Below are 26671 nucleotides of genomic sequence, written 5' to 3' on the forward strand. Positions count from 1 at the left end.
GACCAGAGTGCTGGGCACTGTCACCTCTGCTGGGACAGGCTTTTACTTGAATTATAAAAAGGGATGTCTTTCCTACAAGTTTGTTCATACAAATGGATTATATATGATTTGTTTATTCATTTTGGCAATGCGATCTATGACTTCTTGACATCCTTTCAGAACAATCCAGGATGGCTCCATTGAGTGGAAACAGCTCGTTTCTCCTCGAGGGTCCACTTGGTCCTTCAAGGGTGCAGTTGGTAAGTTCGGCACTGCAATTCTCACTTCCGGTGTGCTCCTGAGAGCAGCAATTTCATTAAAGTATGTGGAATCTTATTAATTCAAGAATGACAGTTTCAGCTAATAGGAGTAAGTCACAGCACTGATCTCATTAAATACTTTACCTGTTCTACCCAAAGTAAGACCATAGGAGCAAAAATAATTAACTGCAACTTCCAAAGACTTTTAAGAATGAACATATATTTGAAAATTGTTCCCAAGAATATATATATCTCTCAAACATGCGGCCTTTGTTATCCCTAAACCAAAGTGTAATTAGACATCTATTTCAGTATCTAAGGAGCCTATCTTGAGAGAGAATATTTAGCTCATCCAAGGCGTATTTCAACCTGGAACCCAAGTTGAACCCAAACTGTAGTGACATAAAAAATAATCTTTTTTATTCAGATATAAGTGGCTTAAAATAAATTGCATATATTTAGTATGTAAAATTTGGTAAGTTTTGACATGTGTACACACCTGTGAAACCATCATCATGAGCAAGACAGTGAATGTATGCATCACTCCTAAGGTTTCCTCATGGCCCTGTGTGGTCTCCCACTTGTCCCCACACCGCCTCTCTCCAGGTAACTCTGATCCACTTTCTGTTGCTGTAGATTAGTTTGTATTTTCTTGAGTTTTATATAAATGGAATTATACAGTATGTGGTCTTTTTATTTGCTTCTTTCAGTCAGCATAATTATTTTGAGATTCATCCATGTTGCGTTTATTAATAGTTCATTTCTTTTTATTGCTGATAATATACCACTCTTTTTTATTCTATTGATTTACCTGTTGTTGGGCATTTAGGTTGTTTCCAGTTTTTGGTTATTACAAATAAGGCTGCTTTTCTTTGTAGCACATTTGTGTACAAGTCTTTGTAGAGATGTATGATTTTCTCTCGGGTATATATCTATGAGTGGTGTGCCTAATCATATAGTTGGTGTATGTAATAGGGTTTTCCAGAGGAATAGAACCAATTATATACATATATATATATATATATATATATATATGCACACACACAATTATATATATGTAATGTATGTGCACATACACCCATCTATTTCTTCTAATTGGGTGGTTCTTTATGTAGTCTGAATACATGTCCTTTATCAGATATATGCTTTGCAAACATTTTCCTCCAGTCTGTGGATTGTCTTTTCATTCTATTAACAGAACTTCCAAAGAATAGAAGTTTTAAATTTTGCTCAAGTCCAATTACACTTTTATGGATTATGCTTTTGGTGCCATATCAAAGAAATTTTTACCTAACTCAGGATCACAAAGATTTTTTCCTGTGTTTTGTTTTAGAAGTGCTGATGGTTTTCAGTTTTATCTGTAAGTCTATGATCCATTTTAAGTTAATTTTTGTATATCGCCCAAAATATGAATTGATGTTTAATTTTTGCATACAGATATCCAAATGTTTCAGAACAATTGTGTTGAAAAGCTGTACCCTCCCTTTTAAACCTCCAGCACGTTGTCAAAGAGAAGCAGTAAGAGTAAATGTCCTTGTCTTGTTCTTTATCTTAAAGGGAAAGCACTCGATATTTTACTATTAAGTTTGATGTTGGCTGTAAGATTTCTTGTAGATTCTTCTTAACAAGTTGAGGAAATTTCCTTCTCAAATTTCTATTCCTAGTTTGTTGAGAGTTATTATCATGAAAGTGCTTTCAATTTGGCAAATTTTTTTGCATCTGTTGAGATAATTGTATGGATTTTGTCCTTTCTACTATTAATATGGTATATTTAATTAATTCTGGATATAGCCTTCTAGGATAACAGCTTTTGTCCCCCAATGCTTTAAAGATGTTGCTTTCCTCTCTTCTTGCTTGAATTGTTTCTGAAAAGAGATCTGCTAGGTTCCTAAATTTTTCCTACGTGTAGCACACCTTTTTTTCTCTGGCTGCTTTTAAGATTTCTCTTTATCATTGGTTTTAAGAAATTTGATTTTGATGTGCCATGGTGTATTTTTCTTAATGTTTCTTATGATTAAGATTTATTGAGCTTGTTGGATATGTGGCTTTATAGTTTTTAATCAATTAGGAAAATTTTTGCCCACTAATTTTTCAAGTATTGTTTCTATCTTTACCACTGCCAACAGACATCAACTATTAATATATTAGTCTGTTTGAAGTCATTCCACAGCATCCAATTGCTCTACTCTGTTTTTTTAAAATTATTGTTTCTCTCCATTTCATTTGGATAGTTCCTATTGCTAAGTCTTCAAATTCACTAATCTTTTCTTCTGTGATGTTTAATTTGCTGTGAATCCCTTCCAATGTATATTTCATCTCCTATGCTGTAGTTTTTATTTCTAGAAATTTGATTTGGGTCTTGTAAAAAATATTTTCCATTTTCTTTCTTGACATTTGGGAGATATGGAGCATAGTTATAATAATTACTTTAATGTTTTTGTCTGCTATTTCTAATATCTACATAAGTTCTGGTTCATTTTTGATTGACTAATTTTTCTCCTCATAATGGATTGTATTTTCTTACTTGTTTGCACATCTGGTAATCTTTGATTGTGTATCAGATGTTGTGACTTTTACCTTGTTGGTTGAGTGATGTATTTGTACACCTATAAATGTTCTTGAACTTTGTTCATGGATGCAGTTTAATTACTTGGAAACTGTCTGACTCTTTCAGGCCTTGCTTTTTTAAGCAAGATGGGAACTGTTCTCAGTTTAGGGCTAAATATTCCTCACTACTGAGGCAACACCCTTCTTTATCTTCTATCCAATTCCTAAGTGAATTATGAGGTTTCCAGTCTGGTTATTGAGAACAGGTACTGTGTGAGCACTGGATATTGTTACTTCTAATCACTTTGGGTGCTTCTTTTCCAAACTTTGAGTAATTTTCTTACACACTCTACCTAATGCTGATATACTCAAGGGGGCCTCTCTGCAGGTGTCTGGTGTTCTCCTTCCATGTAGCTCTCTCCTCTCTGGGACTGTATCCCATGAACGCTAGATGATTTGGTCTCTCTGGACTCTCACCTTCAACCCTGGAAGTCAACCTGGCTCCATCTGGATTCCCCCTTCCTGTGGTGTGGCCTGGAATCTCTCTCAAGGCATTAAGCTAGGTCAAAAATGAGAGCTCACCTCATTTGTTTCCTGTATCTCAGGGGTCACTGTCATTCATTGCCCAATATCCAGTGTCTCAAAAACCACTGTTTCATATATTTCCTCCATGTTTTCGCTTGTTTCAGGAAGGAGGATAAATCTGCCAGAAGTGGAGGTCCCAAAGTATTCTTTTGAAATACTGTACCTCAATTAAACTACCCCATTGTGATACTCACAGCATCTCTGGAGAATCATTTTAGAGAGAGACGGAACTTTACAGAATATTGGATCCATCTTCCTCTTTTGCAAATGTGAAAATAGAGGAGTGTTTGAGTGGTCTGTGCAAGGCCGCAAAGTTTATGGTAGCAAAGGCAGGATCGGAACCCAGGTCTTCATATTAGAGCTGATCCTACCATGAGAAACTCTTATTAAATAGTGGAGTAATGTTAATCAATATCATTGATTGGACATGAATTCTCTTTTGGCTATGTTTTATTTTAAGGAAAACAATAGGGTTTTTTGGTCTAATAGCAGATCAAAACTTTCAATTTATCAGATTTTTAAAATACTTATTTCCAGAAGAGTCAAACGCTAAGAAAACAAGAACTTATCTAGTATATAATTATTTTTAAAAAGATAACATTTCAGGGTTTGTCTTGGGGTCAGTATACAGTCAACCCAATAATCTACATACACATCTTGGTATAATGAGAATTGATTTTTAAAGTCGTTTCAGAATCATCTTAACCTTCTGCAGCACATTGCATCTTCAAAGAAAAATGCTTTTAATACAGCTATACTGCAATTATTTTCTCACCGAGGCAGAAAAGTAAAGTAATATATTTAGGATGAGTGTTTCCCTCTTAGATTTGAGTAGTCATCTCTAGAGGAGTAACTGATGGGAAAACAATACCCCACTTATGATTTTCTCTGCTTTGGTATTAACATTGCTAATAATCCTCGCAAATCAAATTTAGACAACTCTCACTTAGAAAATACAGTAATGGTAGCATTAAAAATATAATAATTAAGGTTTTTGTTATCTTTGTTTTATTTCTTACTACAAACCAATTACAATACTAAAAGAGTGTTATTTTGAAAGTTTTTCTTATTCAGAAACCCAGGTAAATCCAATCAGGGGTGCCAATTGTACACTCAGAAGGCCTGTAAACAACCTTATCACAGAAGGATTATATAGACCAGAATCCTTTTGCATCAAAAAGAAGTTAGAAAAACATTGAGAACATTCTTAGCTTCACTATTCTTGGTAATGCAAGGCCTTAAAAATATAGAAATATGGGACATTTTGGCTGAAGTATGATTCGATGCTTTCAAACATTCTGTTTGTGTAAATCACAGCCAATCACTGACTAGTATTTGTTTAAGTGTTTCTAATGTGCTCCTGTTAGTGCTCCCACTGACTGCTTCTGAAAGCAGGGATGCTATTCTCTTTATGAAAGATGGACTTCTGATAAATCAGTCAAGTGTGAAATAAAATACCACGATTCTGCAGATCTACAACTTGATTTCATTGATAATTTGTAGACTTTGCTGTGTTTTTTCATAGCACAATTTTAAAGAAGTTTAAATAAACAAAAATGTTATTAGCATTGCATATAGTTACACTAATAAGTCTTTTAAAGCATCTATAGTAGAGCTGCATGATATGTACCTTAAACTTATGTGAATTCAACAATACATGCTCAGTCAAGGGGATAAAAGTTTCAAGAAGTAAAAATAACAATTTAGGAGGCCAAAAGATGCTGTTCCCTTGGTTGGCTTAAGTTCTTTAAAGTGACAACATTTTTTTTTTTAAAAGATTTTATTTTTTTCCCTTTTCCTCCCCAAAGCCCCCCAGTACATAGTTGTATATTCTTTGTTGTGGGTCCTTCTAGTTAAAGCCCCCCAGTACATAGTTGTATATTCTTTGTTGTGGGTCCTTCTAGTTAAAGCCCCCCAGTACATAGTTGTATATTCTTTGTTGTGGGTCCTTCTAGTTGTGGCATGTGGGACGCTGCCTCAGCGTGGTTTGATGAGCAGTGCCATGTCCACGCCCAGGATTCGAACCAACGAAATACTGGGCCGCCTGCTGTGGAGCGCGCGAACTTAACCACTTGGCCACGGGGCCAGCCCCATAAAGTGACAACATTTTTAAAGTGTTGCTTCTGCAAGGTGTGCTCCTTAGGTTGTTGGAAACATTGTTGAAGTTCTTTTTTAACTTATTCTCCCAAAATCAGGTGTCTTCCAACCTCTTCACCAGGGAACCAAGGGATTTTCAAAGGATAATTTTGAGCATATGCAATCTTCTCTTTGCTTTAGTAGCTAATACCTGGATAATGTGTGTATTTGCTGTAAGTTGGATCATAAGAGTAAAAAGAAACCATGTAAAGATCAGGATATTTTCTACTCCTTTAAAATTTCCTCACAAAATAACCGTGTCTCTGAATCACAGACATCAGAGCAAACTGTAATGAAAGATTTATACTCTGCCACCAAGCAAGCACTTTGCTTAGCACATTAATTCCTTCCACCTGCAACTACTTTTAAGCAGGTGATAGTTTTTGCTTTAATTACATAAACCATGTTACAATTTTTAATGTTCACCAAAATAGTGTTAATTAGCCAAAAGCTATGATAGACTAATTGCAGAATATTTGCAGAATATATGCTGAAAGTATTAAGGTTCCCATTTTTTTCTTTTTAATCGTTCTGAATATCCAAAAGTATTAGGCCTTTGTTGGGGATAATCAACTAAAAACCTGTATAGATTATCTCATATGTACTATGAACTCTGTATATGTGGTTCCACTCTTTATTTTATTCAGATTCAACTTATCGAATATCTACCATGTGCCAACACATGGCTAGCACTTTTAGAACATTTGGAAATTACTCAGGAAATAACTGCAATGTTATGTTGTATCGGGAATTTGTCAGTGCTTTTTCTCTCTGCTATTGCTTTAGCAAAATTAGGTTTACAAAATTGCGATGACTGAAGACCAATGAGTGAGTGGACATTGGGCATCCTCTTCGCCATCTTTGTCATTGCTGTACAAAACATCCCATGGATATCTATCAAGAGCTCTCCTTCCAGAATATGTGGATTGATGGTGAGATCTGCAAAGGGAACCACCTGCTCTGGTCACGAAGATGGTGATCTAGGAGTGGAAGTGGATGTGACAGATGGGTAATGATGAAATTAGTGAAGAAACTTGGGGCTTTTAGAGGAATTATGTCCAGAAATGAGGAGGGACGGTTATATTAATTGTCTATATAGAGGCAGGAGAACAAAAACAAGCTTTTGTTGGACTTTTGTACTGGACTATTAAAAAAGGAAAGAGAACATCTAAGTCAGGAAAAGGAGCCCCCAATTTAGGGTGAAAGAAAGCTGTTTCAAATTGTCTGGAGACTGAGGTTAGAAGTGTGCCTCAGTAGGGCTCTGGTTGTGGTTAAGAATGAACCAAGTGTTGTTAAAATTCTAAAGATCCTAATAGATAGACAAAGAAACTAAATAGACAATCCACTTAAGAAGAAATACACAAAGGGAACAACATATGAAAAATATGGAGTAGCTGTTAATGCTTTCCATTAAAATTTTATTTCTGCTTCTAGGTACAAAGTATGACTGCATGTTGAGCATGGACATGGAACTTTCTTGAGCAGTGAACTGTGAGCGAAATGATGTGTGTCACTTGCAGCAGGAAGTGTTAACAGCCAGTGCTGATTCACTGAACTCGATCTTTCTTTCCGCCACTCCTGCTGGTAATATGCCAGGAAGAGTGGTTTTTCCTTGAACCTGTGTCCAAAGTCAGAATGACAGAGCCCTCATCTAACCCATGAAGAGGATCTGACGTAAGCAAGAACTAAGCTTCTGTTGATTTAAGCCTACCTAGCCTATCCTGACCAATGCTAACTTCAGTGTTAACTAGAGACAGACATATTCAAATAAGAGAATTCCTTTTCGTTGCTTCCAGAATTTGTGAAAGTAGTTGGCTTATTATTATTGAAGCAAGACACACTAAATGCAGCTAATTATACCTAAATTCAGATGATACATAAAAAAATCAGGAAAAAACTAAAAGCCTTCAAAATCTTAACCTCAAGAGAGAATTACCACAAAAACTCCTATCATCAGTAATCTCTTTAATGAATACAAGTTTTCTGTTTCAATGGTTATATTTTTTCATTTCTAGAAATTCTTTTTGGTTCTTTTCAAATTTTGCTTATTCTTTTTCATATTGTTCTTTTATTGATCTTTTTTTTTTTTTTTTTTTAACTACCAGATACTGGTTGCTTCTTGGAAGGAGGGAGGATGAAAGACAGGGAGCACTTATCTGTATTAACTTAATATTTTCCTTTGCAAGTACTCTGATTCATTCTCTCTTATTATTTTATATATTTCTATTAGTTGTTGATGTTTTGCAATTTTTCTTTCTTTTTTGGCATATAGATGCGAATATATTTTGTTTGGGACTCACTGACTCTTATTTTTCATTAATTATGGAAAATGAGCAATTATCTATTTGGAATTTCTCTTCTACTTTTTACTTCCCCATTTCTGGAACTCTTATAGACAGTTTTTTTGGACTCTCTTGTTCTGTTCTCTTAACTTCTCTTTTTCATCTCTTAATCTATGTGTTCTGCTTTCTTGAGTAATTTCTTCCAGTTTTCTAATTATATCTCTGGCTGTGTCTAACCAGTTAGTTTATCTAGTCATTAAGTATTTAGCTCCTATGACTATAGTTTTTATTTCTAAGACATCTGTTGGATTTTAAATTTTTCTATTCTTTTCATAGCGATTGGTTCTTGCTTTATGGTTTTAATTTTTTCTTTGATATATTTATTATTTTTAAGTTTAATTATTTTATAGACCACTTAAGATTAACTCATCTAATAATATTACTAAAAATCTACTCTGTGGAAGACACTACTCTAGGCACTATGCATAATGAGCAAACGGGTCAAAGCCCTCTCACTCTGGGAACTTCCTTTCCGGTGAGGGAGGAGAGATGATAAAGAAAAAGAACACACATTGTGTTGGATGTGATGCTTGCTATGGAGAATAATAAGGCAGGGAAGGGGGTGTGTAACGGAATTTTAGAGTGTTAGAGAAGCCCTCTTTGAGATGATAATATTTACAGAGATTTGAAGGAGGCAAGAAAGCCAGGCACATGGGTATTTGGGAGAGGAACATTTCAAGTAGAGGGAACAGCAGAAGTGGAAAAACTCGAGGTGGGAGGATGCCTGGTGTGTTAGAGGAATAGTAAGAAGGTCACTGTGGCTGAAACCAAGTGATTTGGGGGAGAATAGTAGGAAATGAGGTCAGATAACATGGGGCTATGGGCCACTGCAAGGCCTTCACTTTTCTTTCCTCTAAAGGAAATGGGAAGCCATTGGAAGGCTTGGGTTGAGTGGCCTGACCTAACACAGGCTTAACAGCGTCGCTCTGTCTACTGTGTTGAGAAGAGATGATGACAGTCAGGAAAGGAGTAGGGGGATCACTAGGGAGGCTACCATGCTAATTCAGATGAGAGATGATGGTAGCCTGGACCAAGGTGGTGAGAAACTGCTGGACTCATTGCTGCTAGAAAATGGACATACACTGCATTTAAATGTTAATGTGCAGAGACTTGGAACCATCACTGTAAATATTGTTTATTTTTATTGAACTCCTAAGTTCTGCACATTATGCTAGAAACTGGGTACACAGGAAATTATCACCTTGAGGGAAAAGCTGAGTAGATGTACTTATGCATTTAATTTCTATTTCATGATGCTACATTCCAAAGTAATTACTTTTTTCAAATTATATTCATTTAGTACTATGAATACGAAAAAAACACTGACTCATAAAAATAAATTAGAATATGAAATAAGAACTTAATCTTTGAGCAAGACATTAGAGTTTGAGTGACTTAGTGATTCTTTTGCTTTGAGTTTCTAAATGACAAAGCTTCATGCCTAGAGGAAAGAACAAAAAACCGCTTTAAAGGCAATAATTAAGATGGTCAGAAAAATAATATCAATATTATAGCTTAGTTCTGGTCTAAAACTTGAAATAAATGATCCTGAGCATAAGGAAATTTAAAAAATTGTCGATTTATTACCACTGTAGATAAATATAAAGGTCCAATAATTTGGAGGGGAACTATTGATTCAGGCTCTAGGAGCTTTGTGGGTCAATATTCCTTTCTTCGTAAAATGAGAGTGTTGAATTAAATTTTTCTTCTAGCTTCAAGTATGGTCCCAGAACTGGCAACATTTGTCCTTTCTTGCTTCAAAAAAGAGCACGTTAAAGAGAATATTCAAGTTGACATTCACCATCCTTGGATGTTCATAAAATTCAGGGTCCGTATATGAGAACATTGGCCTATCTATCTCCTCTGGTGGACACATTTCTTCAGAACAGAAGCGTATATTTTATTGAAATTATGTTTAGCTTCAATTGATCCGTTCTTTTAAATGTAGAAATTCCAGTGACTAGTCTGTGGTAGGCAGGGTTTTTTGCTTTATAAAATCTGATCTCTCTTTTTACGCTTCCAGTGGAGACTTGCATGGATATTGACACTGAAGAGAACTTGAGTGGGGTGTGGTGCTTAACAGGAGCCAGTCTCAATGTGTCCGACTGACTCGTGGGTCCTAGTCTGAGAGGAGAGCCAATAAAGTGACATGGCAGCCAAGGAATCCCCAGCTTCCTCCTGTGGCCACTACCACTTACAAGAAGACCTTATTGTTCCACCCCTATCAGTCTTCTGCCTGATTCAGGGGGAACCAGCTTGGTTCCTTGGATACCCTAAGGCTGCTGCAAGGCCAACCTGATTCCCAATTTCACAGATGGCCACCAGCTCCCAGACCTCCTCAAGTCTTTCCCAGTGCCCCTTGCTATACTCAACCCCAACCTAAGTAACGGTTGAGATGCTCCCCAATCCTCGTAGGGGACCCAGGGTCAAGTTAGTGTCAGCATAGACCCTCACTGAGAGGTGCCTCCATCATACTCCCTAGAGTCTCCCTGGAGAAGCTGCACAGGCTGGCTAGAATAGAGAGATACATGATAGACAGACAGATAGACAGGGAAGGTTACATGGAAGGATAGATAAGCAAGAGAAGGATAGTTGATAAATAGATAGGTAGGTAGAATATCAGGAGAGGAAAACTGCTGAGTGATGGCATTCTTGACACAAAAAGAGTAAGGTGAGCCAAGATCCAGTGAGCCATAAACTGAGTAGCAGGAAGATATGAGTAAAAGTTGTAATTGCACAGGTGCTACTCCTGGGGCCCACATCATGGGGTAATGGCATTATCATGAGAAAATCCACAGGCAAATGAAGTAAACAGTAATTCAAGGCAGAGGTACATAAAATCTTGCTAGCTCCATTTTGGCAAAGTCCAGAGAGGAGTTCATGTTACGATAAGGAGGTGGTAGCAGGCAGGATAGCCTAGATGATACTGTGGTAATAATTCCCAAATATCAATGGCTAAAAAAAATAAAAATGTATTAATTGGTCACGTTCCATGTTCTTTGTATGCGTACAGGGAGTTCTAGTCTTATTTGTTACTTAGCCATTTTTGTCAGAATTGCTGGTCACCAAACAAAGGTGAGAAAGCAAGCTCTGGAGGATCTTGCATCATGAATGAAGAACTCTGGCCCAGAAATACCACACAGCATTTCCTCTTACCACTTATCTGTCAGAACAAGTCATCTGGCCCTACCTAACCACAAGGGAGCCAGAGAATGCAACCTTACCTTGTGCCTAGACGGGGGAGAAATGTTTAGTGAATGCTACTGACTACCACCATCTGCCCTTTTGGTCAACAATATTCCACCCACCGACACAATGTACTCACCCTACCCCATGTGAGACGATCAAAAAGTTTCATCTGGTCACTGAGCTCAAAGTTCAGAACGTTTAGAACCCATATGTGATCCACACCCCAAACCTCAGTGCCTGGCCCCCAGCCTGGCTGCTGGCTCCCTTCTGACCCAGAAGGGGGTGGGTCCTGGGCACCCTCCTCCCCCAGAGGGCTTTTTGGGGACTGCGGCTCCCAACCTATCTGGGATCTGCTCCTTGGCTCGCCTGGCCTTGCTGCTCTGTGGTAAAGGAGACATGGTTTAATGGATGTTGGAAAGGGAGCATAGGTGGAATACATGTTTAAGTTGGCATATTCTGCCAGTATTTTTAAAAGATTAGTACACAGTAGTTGCGAGGATTTATTGAAACAGCTACCTTAACACCTTTTAGGTGGGACACCACCTGGCAGTGCACATTAAAAATGTTTAACAAATCACTTGCAGAAATACTGTTCCTACTATTTCATAAGCATTTTAATCATTAGTTTGGAAAATAGGAGAATTTGATAGTTGTGCAAATTGTATAATATACTGTGATTCCTGCGTTCAATTGGTTAAACCTTGTTGATTATATTGCCTCACAACCAGAATTTGGAATATACATTTTCATTCCAACAGTTTTACAAAAATCCTTATTGCTCTCTCATAGCACTTTATGCTTTTCATTTATCTTCAGTAATCTGTTCCCCACTGAGACTAAACATAATATAAATCCATTATTCAATGCCTCTGGAGAAAAAATTTTTCTAGTATGTGAATTTTGCGTATATGAAACATATACTTTTAAATAATGAACTTTGTTTTTGAAATTAAAAAATATATTTAAATGTTCTGTTTCACTTATTCTGTATAACAACCTACTTCTGAACTTAGAGACTTGAAACAACCACCGTTTAATTTTTCCGCTTTTGGTTCTGTGTTTGAGCAGGCTCGGCAGGGATTTCTCATCTCTGCCCTATGTGGGTCAGCTGGGGTGGCTCGGCTGAGCTGGCCGCACCCACAAGCTGGCATGCCACTGCTGGCGACAAGGTGAGAGCTCAGCTGACTGAGGGCCTGGATGCTCCTCTTCGTGGCCTCTCCACAGGGCTAGGCTGGGCTTCTCGCTGCATGGCGACCTCGGGGTAGTCAGACTTCTCACAAAAGTACAAAAGCAGAAGCTGCCAGGTTTTCTTAAGGCTTGGACCTGGAACTGGCAGAGTGCTGTTTCTGCTGCGTTCTACTGATCAAAGCTGGTCACAGAGTCATAACAGGCTCAAGGGCAGGGGGCTACACATGGGTATGAATACCAGGAGGCCCACCAAAGAAACAGTTTACCACAGGTTCACTTCATTTCACCCAATGATTCTATCAATGGGTCTCCATTCTAAGGATATGGAAAATGGTTTGTCCACAAAGATATTGATAACGGTATTAGCAACAATGAAAACATCTTTTTTTTAAACAGACGTTATTTAATTGCATATTTTTAATACATTAATATTTTAAATAAAAATTAAATTAAAATATTTTAATTGAGATATAATTGACATGTAACCTTGTATTAGTTTTAATGAAAACGTCTTAAAAGTCCACATACAATAACGAGAGCAATTACTAACTAAGCCATAACATATCATCAGATAGAATATTTTGGGACCATTGAGAATGTTACACAGAAATTTTAATGACAAGAAAAGTAATTATGGTAAATCATTAAATGTGGGGAAAAGGATTCAAAATTGTATTTTACACTTTTATAATAGAAATTATAATATGAAACTCCTCATGCATAGGAAAAATCTGGAAATAATACATTAAAATACTGACAATAAGCCTATTACCATGGCAAGTCTATGAATGAATTTATTCTTATTCTTGGATTTTGATATTTTTCAACCTTTTCTCAACATGTATTAATTTTATAGCAGAAAATAAAATGGACTGTGTGATTTTTAAAAAGTAGATGCAACTGGGAAAGGAAGCTGAAGACCAGCTGCAAAACCAGATATACATCTAAACTTGTTTTAATGATAGTAAATAGTGACATGTAATATTTTTGGAAATATTTTGTGTTTGAAGTTCTCTTAACCTATAACTATAAAAGAAATTTTTACAGTTGTAATGCTGAATCCTGCAGGTGCTGTACCATAGAGGTCAAAGGTGGCTCAGTGGACCCTGCAAAGACTGATTTCAAAGGGTCAGGTCCCAGGAGGAGTGATTCTGATCTGGGGAGGAGTTGTGTTTGTGTGCATGAGAAGGGCAAAGAGGCCTGAGGGCAAGGAGAATTGGTCAATGTGTGGTGATATTGCCTAGAAAACAGGCTGTCGAGGGGCCACACGGAGTCGCATTTCAACTTGACCACATTTTTCAGTGTGCGGATGTTAGGGCTACAAAGGAGAAAGGAACAATTTTTTACATTTAAAGAGGTAACAGTCTTGGGAAGAGAGTTAGACAAGGTAACTAATGCAGAGTAAGATGAGTGTTGACAAAAAAATGAAAACCAGGGTTTCGTCAAATAACGTCCTGATCTTTGACTTCTAGATATGTAGGTTTTTCAGCAAAACGTTTGTCATTTTGATAAACCTAATTATTTTAACTATAAAATCTTTTTCTTTTTTTAGCATCAGACACTCAACCTCTTCTGAAGTCTCTTATTTGACCTTCTATTTTATTTGCTATTAATCAAGCTTTTCCTGGGAGATAATTTATCTATACATCTAGAAGAGATAATTTATCTATACATCTAGAAGACAAAGTATAAAAAAAAGAATGAAAGAAAGAAAAGGAAATACTCATATCTTACAAATCTGATTCATTGTTCATTACTTAATTTCTCATTCATCTCATTCAGAAGTTCTTCTATGATTTTGCAGTCTTTAATAATTGCTTTTGGCTTCTTTTTAAAAAAACCTAAAAGGAATCTAGAACTGTATAAAATAGGTTCAAATCTATAAATAAACGCTCATAACTTATCTCTAGCACAAACACTATATAAAGTGCTTTTTTCTGAATATAGAAGTGAACATGTTTTATATTATTTGAACAATAAAAAATCTAATGATAATATTCATCTGCAGTCCTTCCACCCACATTATGCTTAAATTTATTTGCCATGAATATACATAATGTGGCTGTTTATTTTAGAAAATTTGGATTATGCCATATAGTTCTGTATCCTGTTTCTTCATATATTATGACCGTTTCTGTGTTATTAAAACATTTCAGTCATATTTTTTAATGATGTGTAGCACTTTATTATATGGATGCATTATGATTCAACTACTGTACTATTTTAGCCTTTTAGAGTATTTCCAAATTTATATTTTAAATAGATGTTATTTAGTAGGAAATTTGCTTCTTTGAGATTTGTTCAAAATAGCTTTTATGTCAGGTATAAAGAACATCTTGACTCAATAAATTAAAGCCACAAGTATTTCTAAGGATTCAGGAAGACCTGAAAGGGCATGTGAACAGTGAGTGAGTGCAAATTAGTTACTGCCCTCTGGTGTTTCCAAGTTCCATTCATCCATCTCCGTAATATATTGATGAAGATCACAGAGTTTTGAATTACCAGACTGAAGTTCAAACCTGTGTTCTAACATTTACTACCACTGGCCAATTGCTCAGTCTGTCTACAGTAGAAGCATATTGAATTATTTGCCTAGCACCCTTCCACAGGGTTGTAATGGACACCCCAAACACATTTGATATGACCCAACTCCTTGACCATAGTTCTTTAGACCAGTAGATACTATCCCAGGCCTACGAGTTTGTTTTTCTTCTTTCAGATATTTGTAGCAGGTTCAGTCTTTCTCTAGGTGGCTGGACCATAAATGTACACTCAGGAGCGGTGGCAGCCATGTTTTTCCCTGTGTGGATGGAGATGTAAAAGGTAGACATTTGTTGTGAACTAGGTCCAGAGAGAGTAATGAAGATGATGGATAGAGAGACCTGTTCTAGTTCATTCCCAATGCCTACCTACATTCTTGTCAGGAGATGAGTCTGGGAGGCTCTGGAGAAGCATTCATTCCCTGCTTTCTGGTAGCATAGCTGAAAGCTGGCTTAGTAGGTCCGAGTTAGGACAACCGAAGAGCATGCCCATACCAGCTGCTGGGCTCTGAGTCTCTCCCTTTCTAACCAGGCCGTTTCTGTGCCTGAATCTTCCAGAATTACATAGTCACATGGACGTTTCCTCACCTCTGACCCTGTAAATGTGTAGAGCATTATGGGGGCACGCTCCTCACTAATGGAACCCCGGCCTTGGTGCATGCAGACCCTCTATACCCTGCTTAACCTGTGGGATGCTGAGATCTGGGGGGATTGCTCCCTCTCTGCTGCTTCTCCGCTTCTAAAGTTTTCCTTGGCTATCCTTATTTTTAACTGCACTGTTCAGTGCTAGTGGTTTGTATTCACGTCTCCTTCATGACAATTTATTACTTTGAAATAAGGGAATCTATTATAAATAAATCCTTTTTTGTACCCTTAAGTTGATTCAAGTTGAGTTTCTGTTATTGGTAAATTTAAGGGTCATAACTACATTACTGTAACCTCTCTAAGCCACACTTATCGCTTTTTAAAAATGGGGCAAACAATGCCAATTGAGACAAGAAATGTAAGACGATTGTTACAAAAAATAAGTTCAATGAATTTAAACTGAATACTTCTTGAAGGATCAATATTATAAAAATAGGCAAATGATTGAAGGATCTTGGAAATAACTTTACTAATAAGTAAATAACTTTAATAAATTACTTTCTACTCCTGTTCAATTTGGTTTAGTGACTGGCCAGTTCCAGTACCATACAAAGATTTGCAAAATCTCTTTCACTTTTTATCTTTAAGTCTGTGATATTTGACCTTTTCCTCTCACCATTTATCCTGCTTTCTCAGTCTTACTTTTCCACTAGTTTTAATTTCCAACTCATTTGTTGTCATCTATTTATTACTGTATTTTTTTGATATTTGTTCATTTCACTCAACCTCAAATCTCCTTATTTTTCTTCTAACCTTACAGGCTTTGTACAGTTAGGATGCCTTTGGCTACAAGTAGCTACGCCTCCTCCACAACTCAGATTCAACTTTATTATATCGCATAAGATGAAGTCTGTAGGTATGATGAGTCTATAGCTGGTTAAGTTAGAATCTGAACAACATGCCTGGGCGCCAAATCCTTCCCACCTTGCCTCTCCGCCCTCTTCAGCCCATTGGCTTTGTCCTGAAGCTATCATCCCTTATGATCACAGACAGTGGCTGCTGTTCTGGTTGCCACATCACAAAACAACATCCAGACAAAAAAGAGGGCTTTTCTTCATTTGTGTGTTTTTATAACCAATGAATCCTTTCCTACAAGCCCCCAGAGACTTTTCCTCATGTCCCAATAGCAAGCATCGCACAACACAACAATTCATAACCCAACTGTTAGCGAGGGGAATAGGATTAATGTTACTGGCTTCAGAAGTAAAATGCATAATTTTACATTAATGAAAAGCAGCATGGGACTCCTGTGGGAACGAAGAGGACAAGGTGGAAACAAAAGATGTACAGAACTTTGAATCCCTCAGATGCTGTGATGCTGACCCAAACAAAGCAACACAATCTCACAGTCCTTCAATTGGGCTCTCAATGTTCTTACACGATTATGTGAGTTTTTTGGCTCAGGTTTAAATACTGATTCTGTTAATTACTGCTTTATGATATGGGTAATTAACTCAGTTTCCATATCTGGAAATAGGGACAATGAGCACACCATATTCATAACATTGTTTTGAATATTAAGTGAGTCAGTATAAGGAAAGCATTTAGAAGGGTGCCTGGCTGTAGGAAGCAATCAATACGTTGTACATATACACACACATACATGCATGAAACCACATTTGTTTATTTATCTATTCATATTTATATAAGTTGAACAGCATAGCAGAAGAATAAAGATGTTGTCAAGGTATTGTTACAGTCTTGCTGAATCCTCATTCATGCTTAGATCAAGTTCCCTGGAAACAGACTCTCAGATTTGTTTCCAGGAGATTTGTTGGGAATTGCTCTCAGAAACGACCCCTGTGAGGGGGTAATGGAGGCAGGATTGGGCAAAGGGGGATGTTGGGCTGAAATGAAGTTGCCTTAAAAGCCTCATGTGATCCTGTGGGGAACTCTGGAACTGGGGTAGCCCTTCTGAATTGTCCCAGATTGAGGCAAGGAGGCCTGGCCTTTGTGTCCCTCATATTGCAGAATCATTCATTCAGACTGCAGGGTCAGGTGTGTAATTGGAGATGAGGCAGCTTCCTTTGGTGAGGGCAATTTCTAGAGAAGGATGCAGTTATCAGCCAACACTACTAGCAGCTGGTGATTCAAAGAGTGCCTCCGTCCTGAGAGGCCAGGGTTCTGGGCAGCCGTCCACAGCATCAACTCCGGAAAATAATTGCTGTCACTGTGTGGATAGAATGAAAGACTACAGCACAAAGCTAATGGCATAGGATAAATTGCCTGAGCTTCTAACTCTAAGCCTTCCAGCTACAGTGAAAAATCAGCCTCTAGTCATGTGGTATTCATGAGTGACCCCAGAACAGTTGGGCCGACATGGTGATGGGGAGACCATGGGTTACCACCTGCCTATTACACATGGCTGCGGACTGGAAACTTCGAGAGAGGCAGAATGCCTTGGTTTGGTGCAAAGGAAGCCTTAACATTCTTAGGAAGCTTTAAATCACCGTTAAGAGAGACTGTAAATGAAGAGATGTCACAGCACAATAGACTTTATCTTCAAAAGTCAAAATTTAGATTATTATTGTCGTTAACTATTGAGATTAAATCTTGAATTTTACCTTGAATGCTAATGTCTGTTCCGTGTCTAGAACACTCTTTTTAACTCAAATCCTTACTTCCTACCTGGCTTTCTCAGAACTTAGATCTTGTGAATGTTAAAGATGTTATGTGTGCAAGGATATATTGAAACCACAAGGGCATACTTTATGTTGATAAATAGAAGCAATTTTGCACTTGTGCAATGGAAGGCCTCCATTAAGTAGGTAATAAATATTTGCAATACTAAAAGAAATTGATGGAAAAGCAGCAACTTTCTGCTTCTTGAGTTGCATAGCTGATTACTGAGTTCATTACTATAATGCACAAAACTTATGTGGAAGTCAAAGCTGAACGGTGTGCTTGGAACTTCCCTTCATGTTTGCTGGCTTTCCATATTTAAATTTTGAGAAGTACCTGGTGGAATAGCCTCAAGAAGGATAAAGTGAAGAGAATTAATCTTATTGGAATAAAACAAATGAGTTAAAGGGGTAAAAAAATTGACTATCGAGGAGGTGGAGCAGAGAGGGGAAGGTGACAAATGCTCAGACTTTTGTTAGAACTCTTTCTCTGCAAACTTGGAGAAGCACTATGGTGTGGGAGAAAGGATTAGATACGTCAAGAAGACAGAGGACTTGGATCCTGAAGAAGTTCTTTCACCTGGTAAATGTGTGATCTTGGGTAAATAATGTCAACACTGGAAACCACAGATTCATCAACTGACAAAGTGACGTGACTAGTGTAAGGTGGGATATGTGGTCACTGAGATTCCACCCTCAGTGGAGTGAGGCTCTGGCTGGTTCTTTAGATCATCCAATAATTTTTTAATGGTAAATATATTTGTAAATTGCTATGCTTTTTGGAGACGCTAGAGATGTGAAAGAATACTGGAATAACTAAAGTTTAAAAGATTGTTTTGTTGATTAAAAAATGTGTCCAGCAACTTTTAGAGACAGTTCTCATATAATTTCACTGATGTTGTGCAGAAAATTTTTATTTAAATTTAGTAAAGGATTCCAATTTGATTCAAAGTTGAATCAATTAATTGAATGTGAAGATGTTTGGGCCTTCCTGGGAACAGGTAGTGAGGGTTTTCTAGGAAAATTGTTGCGCATGAGGGGTGAAGGTGCTTCTTGGGATGGGTCTGAACTTTAGGGAAAGAGACTCAGTCATGGTAAGCTTGGTCCAATAACTGAAAAGTTAAAAGGATGAGCAAATTCTGAATAAAGAACCTGAAATTTAGATTTATCTCTGGACCACATCTGAGTCCTAGAGAAGAGAGGGAGGCTACAAGTTAAAAATCACAAAACCCAAACATCGTAAGTAGTGGGGCAGCAGGCAGCAGGTGTTACCATACCTGGGGGCATGGGAAGGAAATCCTGGGCACTCCCAGTGGGTGAGTAACTCCTGAGGTTGTTTTGGGAGACTTGAAAGCACATCGAAGGAATCTGGATCAAGCGAGTGGTATCTCACAAGATACATCCCTGAGGAAAGGCAAGACATGTTTTGGGAGTTCCCAGAAATAAATAAGTCTGTGAGTGGAGGCTCACAGCAACAAATAGGGATGAGAGTGGGAGAAAACCCCGTTTGCTACTGTTAAAGTCACTCCAGTTTAACTCCGTGTGGTGGCAGATATATCTTTTTCCAAACCAGTTTCCTGATTTTTTTTTGAGACATGACTGACAACATTTTCTAGTCTCTCTTGCATTGGTGCGTTGGTGTGGCCACAGGACTGAGTTCTGACAAATGGAATATGGATAGAAGTGATGTGCACCCCTTCTCTACATGGCCCGTAGGAACCTTCCTTCGTGATCAGTCCTCCTTCCCTTTCTGGCTGATTGATTGGAGACAACCTCTTGGCTCCACTCCCCAGAGCAACCTAGGGAACCGCATGTTGAAGGCAGCAGACCCACAAGATGGGAGAAGTCTTCTGGAGAGCATCTCTGTCCCCCCACAAGCTCTTCCCTCCCACCCTCCGCCTTCTCACCTCCACACAAAATGCAAGAGTGAACTGTCAGTTGAGCGAGAAATAATTGTGTTGTTTCTAATTTATGTCATTTCATTGTGTTAAATCAATGAGATTTCAAGTCTTATCTGATATGGCAGCTAGCAAACATCTCATTAATAAATGTGCCTGTTTTTTGGGGGGCTTGGGCAAACAGGTGACATAGCTAACTATATACCAATTGTTTGTGGGTATTTTTTTCTTTCCTTCTTTTATCTATCTTTTGTATGCATTTTTTTATTTTTAAGGAGTCCCCAAGAAAGAAATTCTTTTTTTTTTTTTAAGATTTTATTTTTTTCCTTTTTCTCCCCAAAGCCCCCCTGGTACATAGTTGTATATTCTTCCTTGTGGGCCCTTCTAGTTGTGGCATGTGGGATGCTGCCTCAGTGTGGTTTGATGAGCAGTGCCATGTCCGCGCCCAGGATTCAAACCAACAAAACACTGGGCCGCCTGCAGTGGAGCACGCGAACTTAACCACTCCGCCATGGGGCCAGCCCCAAGAATGAAATTCTTAAGATCACAAACTAGAGACCAATGGACTGGATCAGGGCACAGACATTTCTTTGTTTGGTCTCTGCAGTAATTAAATACAGCCATCTACCGCACAAGACACTTCAGTAAACAACAGACCACCAATGATGGTGGTCCCCTAAGATTAGTACCATATAGCCCAGATGAGTAGCAGACTGTACCATCTAGGTTTGTGTAAGTATGCTCAATGATGTTTGCAGCATGATGAAATTGCCTAAGGATGAATTTCTCAGAATGTATAGTCTCTGTTAAACAATGCATAACTGTATTGTCTAGATTCATTGTCAACACACACGTACACACATGCACATATGTGCATACACATATACATACTAGATCTAGCTTCTCTGAAAAAAGCAGAGTGTTCCATATTACTATGGATGGCAACTATTGGCTGGCTGAGTGGAGGCTGCCACTGTCAATGAAGCATGAGAGCTCCAGTTGCCACCATCCCCACCTCTCCTAAATGTATCATGGGCAGCCCACCTCCATTTATGTTTTCTGCCAGATTTCTGGAACCTTAGGATGTATTCATCCTTTTCTTTGGAAAAAGTACTTATTCTTTCTGAGAGGTATTCTTTGGTTAGTTTGTTTCTCGAAGTGCTTTCTGCCAACACCACCTCAAATGTCATTCCAAGCTCCACAGGGCAGGACGGGGTGCTCTTCCTCCTTCTGTTCATCGTAGCATCTGCAGTACTAATGGACACAGAATCAGCACTTTGCCTGGATCGTTTAATTCCTCAACCCTCTACCCGACCTCCTGCTTGGGGGATTTTTTGCCTCTCCAAAATGACCACAGCAGAGATTTCCTGCTGCGTTTCTCTCTAATCAATTAGAAACCCTTTTTCAGATACAGGATGTACAGGACTATGGGTGTCAAGATGACGGAGCCACCAAGAATTGTTACCCTTGCCCAGGAACATGGAACTATCAATTACTGCAGACCATGCCCCACTGCGCTAATGCTGAGAACAGCATAATGAAGCTCCATGGAGAAACTGAGAGAAAGAACACCCTACCATTAGCTCTTCATACAGACTAGGGCAGGAAAGGGCAAACTGGAGCACAGATAAAGATTTCCATTAAGGGTAACTGGGGTGGTGAAAAGTATTTCTTTAAAAGTTTTGCTAATAGCCAAGAAATGGAAGCAACCTAAGTGTCCATTGATAGAGGAATAGATAAAGAAGATGTGGTGTACACACACACACACACACACACACGGGAATATTACTCTGCCATAAAAAAAGAATGAAATCTTGCCATTTACAACAACATGAAGGGACCTAAAGGGTATCATGCTAAGTGAAATAAGATAAAGAAAGATAGCTACCAGATGATCTCATTTATATATCTAATCTAAGAAACAAAACAAACACAACAAAACAGAAACAGACTCATAGATAAAGGAAACAAACTAGTGGTTACCCGAAGGAGCAGGGGGTTGAGGGAGTGGGTGAAATAGGGGAAGAGGATTAAGAGGTACAAACTTCCATTTATAAAATAAATATGTCTTGGGAACGTAAAGTACAGCATAGGGAATATAGTTAATAATATAGTAACTTTGTATGGTGATATATGGTAACTGGACTTACTGTGGTGATCATTTCATAATATATATAAATATTGAATCGCTATGATGTACACCTAAGACTAATAGGATCTTGTATGCCAATTTTACTTCAATTAAAAAAAATGTTCCTGAGGAAAAAGTATAACTTGTCTTAAAAAGAAGCACTTGGAATGATTAAATTGGATACTACGTAAGTAACATGCTTTAAAAGCAACACTTCATGGGAACAGTGTGGTGTTCTTTATGGCCCAAGAATTCTGAGGAAATGGTTTAAATTCAATTATTTTCATTTTTCTTTACTTTTTAAAGAGTCATAATAGGATGGTCCCTTTTCCTCATAGCTCTCTTCTCATGACCTTACTCAAATCTAAGTTTCCTTCCTCTGAGTCTAAATGAATGGCTTAGATCTGTATTAAGTCAAGGCCAGTGAGAGAATTGGGCACTATTTAACTAAAGTAATTTCAAATTCTGGAAAAGTTCTGCTTGAGTTTTTTCCTTTTCCATCTAGCATGCTAATCCCCATCTGGCTTCAGTGGCTGCATCTACCCTTAAAATGACCCTTCTCTGTCTCAAGCCAGAGAGGTTCTGCTCTCAATGACTTTGCAGGATCAAATCTCTCTTGTGTCGCCATCTTGGCTGATGTGATTTTCCATGAGTAATATTAAAATTCACAGAGGTACTTTTCCTTTTTCTTTCGACCAGCTGAGTAATTCAAGTTTCATTTTCTCTTTCTGGATATTTAAAGGCCAGCCTTCAGAGCAATTTCAGCCATTCAATCACTGGGGAGGCCAATCTCTTGAGACTATTTGCAGGCCTGGTTCTTTGAGTGCGAGCTTGCTCCGCCAGCCACGACCCTACACTGCAGGTGGGATTTGTTGAGACAAGGTCATTCTTAGAACGTATAATGAATATCACTGGGTCAGTCTCACTGACTTGTGAGGCTATTTCCGGTACCCATTGGGCACTAATTGGGGCTTTTACTGAGTTGCTACTATTACCGATTTGGTAAATCTCAAGTATTAACCAAACGACTTCTGACACATTCCAACCTATGACTTTCTTTCTTTTTAGTTGTGTGCAGAAATAGAAAGAACACTTATTTCACAAGCACTATAATGAGGGCTTGTGGGCAATGGGAAGAGGTTAGATGATTCTCTGGTAGCTGAGGAATTGGATGACAATTTCCTGCTGCTAGAGAAGACAGGTGACACATTAGGGGGAGGAAAACAACTCTGACTACATTTCTCATACTATTTTTGGAAATAAACAAATGTGGAATTTGGATACAAGCTAATTTATATATATTTATACTGGTGTACATATGTTCCTATTTTGTGCATGTTTTGTGGAATCTGTCTCATTATTTTGTAATCACAGCTCATATGCATAACCATAACACAAAACTTTCTATAATCGATTAACAATAAATAAAATCCTATATAGGGCAAATGAATCTGACAGTCCATCCAGTGTTTAGTGTATGGTCATGTATGAAATCCTACATGCCTGTGAAATGTGAAATTTGGATTTGTATATACTTTGTTCTAGGTCTGGAAAAAAAAGTATTTCATCACTTTAAGCATGTTTCTCAGAGTTTGTCTTTCCTGATCAGGATCCCTGATTATTAGTAAAATTCAGGTGTTTGAAAATGATTGCTGGAATGCTTGCAATTCTGAAAAGGCAGGATAGGAAGTCTCTGGGAAGCAAAGAGGCTTCTGAGTAATATGATCATCAAAGAGAGTAAAACTCACTGTTGTCTGGCTTATGTGAATAATACAAACATCATTGGTCATGGAGGCAGCCATAGAGTGAAACAGCAGTTGCAAAGAGATTTTCCTCCTTTTCCTTGGAATCCATGCATATTTGGTAACTATATTTTTTAAAGCAATAAGTGGACCATGTAACATGATTTGAATGTTCCTTAAGGATCTGTCTTTGGTAGAATAATTTTAAGCGTAATGGTAGACAAACTTAAATTCAGGTCTCAGAAAAGCTAAAGTGCATTCTTATTTTGAATTTCACTCAATTTATACTCTAGTGAGAGTATGAATGTGAGCCATGAAAGTACGATCTCACTGATGAATTAATATTAGCTGATGAGAGAGCCCTGATGGGCACTGCTATGTGCATTTTTATTTTTGGTATAGATCTTCTAGGCTCAGTCCCTTTATTTTCATTGTTTTCCCCAGAGAAAGTATAATAGTAAGAATTTCAATCCTGGTAGGAAAGGAGGCTTACGCTAGGGATAAAATAGGAAAGCAAATTAGAGAAAGGAGGCTCCAGGAAGTCATACACATACTTCCTGTTCAGGCTGGTAAGAGGCGAAATCAGTCATTGGGTGACATTTTTCAGCTACTAAGTCTGAGTTCAGCAGTATATGGTATTGATGGAAAGGCATCTTTTAGCCCAGGTTAACTAATAACCATAACAACAGTAATAGAAAATGTCACTTATTAAATGCACACTATGTGCCAGACATTGCTAATCAATTGCTCCCTGTGGACTATCTTATTTAGCCCTTAGAACATCCATACGATGAGGAACCATTATCTTATTGTATAAGAAAACAGCTTGAGAGAGATTACTCCATTTCATTTTTCTGAGGTAAACATTTTTTTTTGTTTTTACATTTTATTTTCTTAGATATCATGCCACATCTCAAAATGGATGGAGCCAGCTAGCAGTCATGACAGTTGTCATTGTCTGCTTGGTCATAAGCATCAAGAGTGCCAGGATGAAAACTTGCAGAATGTTCACCAAGTATTTGAAGAAAATCCCAGAGGCAGCAGTGAGATTTAACCTCCATAAACCGAATGGCTGTGGGGATGGTAAGAAAGGAGGTACATCAGACTAGTTTAGCATCATTCCCAAACTTGGAGTTAAAAGGAGGCTGGCCCTGCAGAACTGTAAGGCTAGCACCTGCGTCTCTACTTCTCTGTGGATTTCTTCACAAAGTGCTGCACTGTCCACGCTCTTGATGGACACTGGATGATACAGTGTGGGCAAATGTGGACATCCGTCACTCTGAGTCTAATGTGATTCAGAAGAGTCAGATTCTACGTGTGAACAAGCTTTAGAAATACCTTAACCGATTTCTTTCACACATATTTTCCTTTTAACATATACACAGAAGTACTCTATGATAAAAATCTATCGCTAATTAAATTTAGATAGGTTCTTTCATTAATTCTAAGATAAAATGTTTAACAGATAAAAAGCATTGTGTTATAGTCTACAATCACTAGTGTCTTCAATTCAGTACAATACAGCAAAAGATAGAGATATAGCTTTGTCTGGCTCCAAAGACCAAGTTCAGAACATCAGGCTGTAATGTGTTCACTAATATTATTTTTAAAATTCCTTTGTTGCAGACAAGCATGGCAAAATCAATAACCTCTCTTTGGTGAATACATCCTGAGACAGAAAAGTAATAACAATACTAATTGTTGTTAAAATGCCATGTTAAATTCATGTTGCACCTTACAGTCTGCATAGCTCTTTCACTAAATTAGCTTGTTGACTCCTTACAACAATGCTATGAGGTAGGAATTGTTATTATCCCCTCACTTCATGTCACAACAGAGTACCAGATCAATCCTCACATACACTTGCTGACTTATGGTGGATTCTTTGTGAAAAGGACTCTGAGTGGAAATGTTTGTACAGGAAGTTTGTTTGTGACTGCTCCCATGAGCAACATCCTTTGGGGATGGACGGGAGTAGGAATGGGCAGAGTGACAAGTTGGGCTGCAATGCAGTTGTAATTGTAATAAAAGCTCAGGTGACCCCAGGGAGAGCTCTGGAGTTGGGATGGCCATTCAGAGTTGTCCTCAGTTGAGGCAAGGGGACTGGCCTTTGTATCCCTGCATCAACCAGCCATTGGGTATGGCTGTTCCCAGAAAGGGGATGTAATTTTGGGTAAGGCTGCTACCTTGAGTCGATAGAAATTTCTGAGGAGGGTCTCAGCTATGAGCCATCAGCTATCAGCACTTCGGGTAGCTGGCAACATGGGCATTGGTTCTGATGGGGGATCTGGGTAGGACACCACAGCATCCACCAAAACCTACTTCTGGTGCCACTCAGATCCACTTGCTTTATATAGTCAGGCCACCCCATCTAAGAACAGCTCCTCTGTCATTCTGGTGGGTCTCTTTTCTTGGGGAAACTTACAAGGGGGAGAATAGTCAGATAAACCCAGTCCTCTGTTTCTGCAGCTAGTTTCAGGCTACACTGATACTCTCTATCTCCACCTTTCCTACCCATTCCCTTCACCCTTGGCTAGGACTTCTTCTGGTCTAGGTGGCGTGGTGGGGTGACAGATTTTTATCCCTGAGGGGTCTGAGCCCCTGGCCACCATGCCTGTCTCAGGCTGTGGCTGCTGTACTTATCCATATGCTATCAACACTGGGCAGGGGAGCACCGGGATACACTCCAGAGGACCAGCTGGGTGTCAGACATCTGCCCCTATTGTGTAACAGCAGTTTTATTTCCTCTTGATGATCATAGTCTGTCACCTATGCCAGGATGGTGACTCCTTTCCTTCCTTGCTGGTCTCTTGGCTTGAGGACCACAAAGTGACTGGGTGGCAGATATAGCTGAGAGTTTAATGAGAC

General features: G+C 38.3%; 1 long non-coding RNA gene across 1 annotated transcript; it reads left to right on the forward strand.

Moving 5' to 3' along the window:
- LOC139076448 (uncharacterized) lies at positions 1-25848 on the forward strand. The gene is made up of 5 exons (XR_011528073.1): positions 1-239; positions 6294-6516; positions 6942-7181; positions 22804-22923; positions 24702-25848. It is a non-coding gene; the product is annotated as an uncharacterized lncRNA (long non-coding RNA).
- Positions 25849-26671: the final 823 nt, after the last annotated feature.

Source organism: Equus przewalskii, chromosome 16 (genome assembly GCF_037783145.1).
Source record: "Equus przewalskii isolate Varuska chromosome 16, EquPr2, whole genome shotgun sequence".
Classification (NCBI taxonomy): Eukaryota; Metazoa; Chordata; class Mammalia; order Perissodactyla; family Equidae; genus Equus; species Equus przewalskii.